Source organism: Lutra lutra, chromosome 5, assembly GCF_902655055.1.
Source record: "Lutra lutra chromosome 5, mLutLut1.2, whole genome shotgun sequence".
Taxonomy (NCBI): domain Eukaryota; kingdom Metazoa; phylum Chordata; class Mammalia; order Carnivora; family Mustelidae; genus Lutra; species Lutra lutra.
Window position 1 is genome coordinate 79,362,736 of NC_062282.1, and position 7,310 is coordinate 79,370,045.

Sequence of the window (7,310 nt, forward strand, 5' to 3'; positions counted from 1 at the left end):
TTGTTCTTCATCTTCTTCTGCTACTGATATGGTAATTATTTCAGGTGATAGATGTAACCTTCAAGATTTCATTAAGTGGGGTGGCCCAGTAACCTGGACTGCGTGGCCCAGTCAGTTGAGCATCTGACTCTTGGTTTTCCGCTCAGGTCATGATCTCAGGGTTGTAGGAGTGGGCCCCACTTCTGGCTCTGTTCTCAGTGTGGAATCTGCTTGTCCCTCTCCATCTGGTCCTCCTGCTTGGGCTCATTCTCTCTGTCTCTCTCTCAAACAAACAAACAAACAAATAAATTTAAAAATCTTTTAAAAAAGATTTCATTAAGTAATGTCTGACAATTCGTGCTGCTATTTGTAGAAGAAAAACCAAATGCTTAAGGATGTGAACAAGAATGACAGCAATCTGTTATCAGGCTTGGCACTTCCAGATTTGAGTAGAATCCATGTGATTGATCACTACGTACTCACTGAAAGAATTGGCTAAATGGTTTTTTGGGAAGAAAACATTCCAGGCAGACAGGAAAGCCTAGAGCAAAGTTAAAAAAGAAGATATGTTCTTGATTTGTTCAAGGAATAGCACAAAGGTTAGTGTGGCTAGAGCAGAGAAAGGATGATCAGTAGTGCAGTAGGAAATGAGGTCAGGATGGTAATGGGAGAACCAGACAGTTTGGACTTTGTTACAGTAAGGCTTTGCCTTGTATTCTGAGTGAAATGGGAATCTAGTATTTCTCTTTTCAGGATGGGAGTGATATAGCTAGAGTCAGCCTGGCTGCCATGTTGAAAATGTAATGCAGGGAGTAAAGGGTAAAAGCAGAAAGATATAATAAGAGGCTATTTCAGTAATCCCAATGAGAGGTTATGATGACTTTGGGCATGGTGGTAGCATTTGGGGAAAAAAACAGTGAGATTCTTTTGTGTTTCTTTTAAAGATTTTTATTCATTTGAGAGAGCAAATGAGAGCATGAGCAGCGGGGAGTGGCAGAGGGAGAGGAAGAAGCAGACACCCTGCTGAGCAGAGAGCCTGATGCAGGACTTGATCCCAAGACCGTGAGATCATGATGTGAGCTGAAAGCAGATGTTTAACGAACTGAGTCACCCAGGTACCACAAAATAGTGAGATTCTTGGTATTTTTTCAACTTTGAAAACTTTAAATCTATAGAGAACTTGCAAGAATCGGTCAATGAACATTCATATATCCTTCACTTATATTTACTAATCATTAACACCACATTCTCTCTCTCTCTATATGGAGATATCTATATATCTATGTCTACATTTGTTTATGTGTATTTGATATATGTATACATATATATGAAATATATATAGAGAAATAGAAAGTAAGACATTGAATGATTTTTATAATGTTACATGAATTTTACAAATGTTAAGCCATTTTATAGTCAGTTGAAGACATCATACTTTATACTGCAATACTTTATGTATCTACTTCCTAAGAACAAAGACATACTGTGATGGTTAATTTTTTGTGTCAGTTTGACAAGGCCATGGAGTGACCACATATTTGGTTAAACATTATTCTAGTAGGTCTGTGAGGGAGTTTTTGAATGAGTTAACATTTGAATTGATAGACTAAAAACAGAAGATTGCTTTCACTATTGTGGGTAGGCTCATCTGATCTTATGTTATTCCAATCTTAAAGATAATGCATATGAAATTTCTATATCAAGTGTAATTTATGCTATAGTTTTTAATATATAATTTTTCAAGAAAATAAATATTCCTAATAGTTATTTTTAATCAGAATTATGTATTTAACTTTACTGAATACTGTAGTGGGTTGGTCAGTGGCCCTTCAAAAGATATATGTCCATGTCCTAATATGTGTTCCCTCTGAATGTTACCTTATTTTGAAAAAAGACTCTGCAGATGTAATTAATTAATCACCTTAGAATATCCTGGGTTACATAGGTGGACTCAAAATTCAATAGCAAGTGTCCTTGCAAGAAAGAAAGAAGAAAATATAGAAAAGAAGAGAGCCATGTAAAGGTAGAGGGAGATACTGGAGCAATAGAGCCAAAAGAAATGCCAGAATAGAGCCACCAGGAGCTGGAAGAGGTAAGTATGGATTCTCCCTTAGAGACTCTAGAGGAAGTGAAACATTGCTAACATCTTTAATATCACAGTATGGCCTCTAGAACTGTGAGATAATAAATTTCTGTTTTTTAAAGTAATCAAGTTTGTGGTAATTTGTTACCGTAGCCCTGGGAAATTAATACAGATGTTTTTATGCATTGTATGTTTTTTATTGTTTAGTTTGTTTTTAATTGGGAGCATATTCATAGGGAAAAATCATGTGTTTACAATGTTATTGGAAGGCTTTATCTAGTAAGCTGCACAACCCCCCCAAAAAAACTCCAAAAACCCCCCACTAAGTACAAAAAAAGGGCTTACTAGTAAAATTATTTCTTTAAAAAAAACATTTTATTTATTTATTTAAGAGAGCAAGAGAGAGAGAGTGTGTGCCAACATGCACAAGACAGGAAGGGGCAGAAGGAGCATACCCTCTCCTGAACAGGGAGCCTGATGTAGGGCTCAATCCCAACAGCCTGGGATCATGACCTGAGGCAAAGGCAGACACTTAACTGACTGAGCCGCCCAGGCACTCAGTAAAATTATTTCTGCTAAGAATGCCATTAGAAGCATACCAATCTACTTCTGAAGCTTCTTCTATTTGTCACAACAACATTTGAACCCAGAATTCTGGAGAGTGTCCACTAAATATGTGATCCACCAGTTAAGGAACCAGATTAAGAAATAATACAGTTGAACTCAAGTCCTCTATTTTCAGAAATGATTGAAGGTGTGAAAGCGTGCTTGAGAGGTGTCAAGTAACTCCAAAGGAATATTTTATCCCAAGTATTATCTACGACAATGACCACTTACAGACATTTAAAAAGTAATTCATATCCTTACAGTATTATTAGAACAGTTTAACTGGTAACATCTGCATAAGTAATATCATAAATCTAATCTTTTTCTCAAAACTAAGAAAAATTTCTCTAAAAATGGTATAATCATTAAGAATGTGGAATGTCCTTCAGTAATGTGTATCAATTTACTCAACATAAGAAAACTCATAGTGGGGGCGCCTGGGTGGCTCAGTGGGTTAAGCTGCTGCCTTTGGCTCAGGTCATGATCTCAGGGTCCTGGGATCGAGTCCCGCATTGGGCTCTCTGCTCAGCAGGGGGCATGCTTCCCTTTCTCTCTCTCTGCCTGCCTCTCTGCCTACTTGTGATCTCTGTCTATCAAATAAATAAATAAAATCTTAAAAAAAAAAAGAAAACTCATAGTGGTGGAAAACACAGTGAAAGTAAGGAATGTGAGAAGGTGTTTAAATTTAATTCTGTCCTTACCAATATAGAGAATTCATATAGGGTGAAATTTTATAAATGTTAAGAATTTGAGAACATCAGGGGCTCCTGAGTGGCTCAGTAGGTTAAGACTCTGCCTTCAGCTCAGGTCATGATCTCAGGATCCTGGGATTGAGCCCTGCATTGGGCTCTCTGCTCATCAGGGAGCCCGCTCCCCCTCCCCAACCACCTCTGCCTGCCTCTCTGCCTACTTGTGATCTCTGTCTGTCAAATAAATAAACTCTTAAAAAAAGAATTTGAGAACATCAATATTTGTGTGAATAATTTAGTCACCACCAGAAAATGCATACTGGTGAGAAAGTCTATGAATATAAGGAATATAGGAAGGTCTTTAGAGCTGAGTTTTCACAAACTAGCAAATTCATATTGCAGATAAGCTCTGTGAATATTAGTAATGTAGGAAAGCCTTTACTGTGTGTGGACAAGTTACTTAACATCAAGAAATTGCACTGACAAGAAACCTGGTGAATGTACAAAATGTGGCATGATGTTTAAACTTAATTCAGTCCTTACTAAATATTAGAGAATTCATACTGGTGAGATTTTTTTTTTTTAATGAACAGGAGAAATGCAATAAAGTCTTTACTGTATGTGGACAATTTATCCAAGGAGAGGATTCATACAGGTAATAAATCATAGGAATATAAAGAATGTGGGAAGGTCTTTAGACCTGATTGAGTTCTTCTTTCACATCAGAGAATTCATACTGCTGATACATTCTGTGAATGTAAGGAATGGGGAAAGCCTTTACTATGTATAGATAAGTTACTCAACATCAGAGAATTTATATAGGTTGAGAAATCACAGGAATATGAAGAATGTGGGAAGGTGTTTAGACTTAAAATTGTTCTTTCTTGCCATCAGAGAATTCATACTGATGATACTCTTTATGAATGTAAGGAATGTGGGATAGCTTTTATTGTGTGTGGACAAGTCACTCAATCTAGAGAATTCATACTGGTGAGATACCTGATTAAATGTAAGAAATTTGGGAAGATATTTAGACCTAATTCAGTCATTATTATAATATAGAGAATTCATACTGCTGAAAAGCTTTATGGGTATAAGAAATTTAATAAAGTTTTTACTGCATGTAGACAACTTATTTAACATCAGATTATGAATATCATTAAAAAAACCCCACAACAACCCTATGAATGTAATAAAAATGGGAAAACCATTAATATGCAAAAACAAGTTACTTGAGAATAGAATATTGGTAAAAAGCTCTTTGAATGCAAGAAATGTGGGAAGGCTTTTACATATCATTCAAACCTTAATATGTGTTGTTGAATTTATACTGGTGTGAGTTATTATTGAGTGTAGAGAATGTGAGAAAGCCTGTAGTCAAGGAAGTCACCCTCACATGCAAAAGAGAATTCATACATGTGAAAAACATTTAATATAAAACATTGTGGAGAGAACTTCAGTAATGGCTATCAAATTACTCAACTTCAGAGAATTCATATTTGAGAAAATCTGTGAATGCAAAGTATGTGAGAAGATCTTTCCAGTGGCAAACTTTCATTAATTGGTATGAATAGTTTTCCATCTTGAAATTGGACTCACTAAAATTGCCTCACTAAATAAATCCTTAGCTAAAGCAAATTAAATACTTGAGAAACTTAGAACTGCTTCATTTGTATATCCATAAAACCTTGTTATACTTCTTTACCTATCCCCTACTCTTCTCTTACACTTCTCCACCTCCAAGACCTTGTTTAACTTTCTTTGATTCCTTAAATTTACTCCTTCTCCTCCTTTTTCTTTGCTCACAGTACCACCTTAATGTATCTTAAAATTGATATTCCCTTTTGGGGAAAACCTCAAAATCTAGTCATGTTTAGATCTTTGTGTTATCGTTTGGACTTCCTATATCCCAATATGAAAAGAGAAGTGCCCTTCAAGATGATCATGAGGTTTATAACTTTGCATTACCAGGATTACATTGATTAGTCACAATGCATGATTCTTTTTAAACATTGCTGAATTCAGGGGTGCCTGGGTGGCTCAATTGGTTGAGTGTCTGACTCTTGTTTTGGGCTCAGCTCATAATCTCAGGGTTGTGAGACTGAGCCCTGAGTCTGGCTCCATTCTCCCTCTCTTTCTGCCCCTCCCCACTTCCCTCTCTAAAAAAAATTAAAAAAACATTGGTGGAGTCAATGTTCTAGTATTTTGTAGAGTATTTTTGTGTCTGTATTTGTAAGAGATATTTGTAGGGCTTTTTCTTTGTGATGCCTTTGTCTGGTTTTGTTATCAGTAGCCTCATAGAATGACTTAAGATGTGTTCCATTCTCTATTTTTTGGAAGAGTTTTGTAAATAATTAGTGTTACTTCTCCTTTAAATGACTATCTGGTTCTAGGCTTTTCCTTGTTGGGAGGTTTTTTTTTTTTTAAGATTTTATTTATTTATTTGAGAGAGAGAGAGAGAGAAAAATCACAAGTAGGCAGAGAGGCAGGCAGATGGGGTGGGGGAATAAGGCTCCCTGCCGAGCAGAGAGCCTGATTCGAGGCTCAATCCCAGGACTCTGAGATCACGACCGAAAGCAGAGGCTTAACCCTCTGAGCCACCTAGGTTCCCTTGTTGGGAGGGTTTTTCTTAAAAAATTATTGCTAATCCAATATCTTCATTTGTTACAGATTTATTCAGATTTTTATATGTATTCTTGACTTAATTTTGATTGTTTGTGTCTTTCTAGAAATTATTCCATTTCACCTGCATATTTAGTTTGTTGGACTATAGATGTTCATAGTATAACCTATTGTTCTTTTTTTCTTCCACGTTTTTATTTCAATTCCAGTTAGTTAATATACAGTGTAATATTAGTTTCTAGTGTAGGCTTTGTTGATTCATCACTTACATACAACAGCTAGTGCTCATTACAATAATGCCCTTCTTCATACCCATCACATATTTAATCTATCCCTCCACCCACCTCCCCTCCAGCAGCCTTCAGTTTGTTCTCTATAGTTAAGAGTCTGTTTTATGGTTTGCCTCTCTCTTTTTTCCCCTCATCTTCATCGTTTTGTTGCTCTTTTTTAAAGATTTTATTTACTTATTTAAAAATTTTTATTTTAAATTCAATTAATTAACATAATATATTATTAGTTTCAGAGATAGAAGTCATTGATTCATCAGTCTTATGTAATACCCAGTGCTCATTACATCAGGTGCCCTCCTTAATGTCCATCACCCAGTTACCCCATCCCTCCATTCCCCTCCCCTTTAGCACCCCTCAGTTTGTTTCCTATGAATAAGAGTCTCTTATGGTTTGTCTGTCTCTCTGATTTCATCTTGTTTTATTTTTCCCTCCCTTCCCCTATGATTCTCTGTTTTATTTCTTAAATTCCACATTCAAGTGAGATCACTTGATAATTGTCTTTCTCTGATTGACTTATTTCACTTAGCATAATACCCTCTACTTCCATCCATGTCATTGCAAATGGCGAGATTTCATTTATTTTGCTGGCTGAGTTGTATTCCATTGTATGTATATACACCACATCTTCTTTATCCATTTTATCTGGCAATGGGCATCTGAGCTCTTTCCATAGTTTGGCTATTGTGTACATTGCTGCTATAAACATTGGGGTGCGTGTGACCCTTGGGATCACTACATTTGTATCTTCAGGGTAAATACCCAGCAGTGCAATTGCTGGGTCATATGGTAACCCTATTTTCAACTTTTTGAGGAACCTCCATACTGTTTTCCAGAGTGGCTACACCAGCTTGCATTCCCACCAACAGTGTAAGAAGGTTCTTCTTTCTCCATATCCTCTCCAGTATCTGTCATTTCCTGACTTGTTCATTTTAGACATTCTGACTAGTGTGAGGTGGTACCTCATTGTGGTTTTGATTTGTATTTCCCTGATCTTGGGTGATGTGAAGCATTTTTTCATATGTCTATTGGCCATTTGTATGT

General features: G+C 36.3%; 1 long non-coding RNA gene across 1 annotated transcript; it reads left to right on the forward strand.

Annotated features, from left to right (window-relative positions):
• Positions 1-1,037: 1,037 nt before the first annotated feature.
• LOC125100829 (uncharacterized) lies at positions 1,038-4,161 on the forward strand. The gene is made up of 3 exons (XR_007127670.1): positions 1,038-1,094; positions 1,925-2,071; positions 3,951-4,161. It is a non-coding gene; the product is annotated as an uncharacterized LOC125100829 (long non-coding RNA).
• Positions 4,162-7,310: the final 3,149 nt, after the last annotated feature.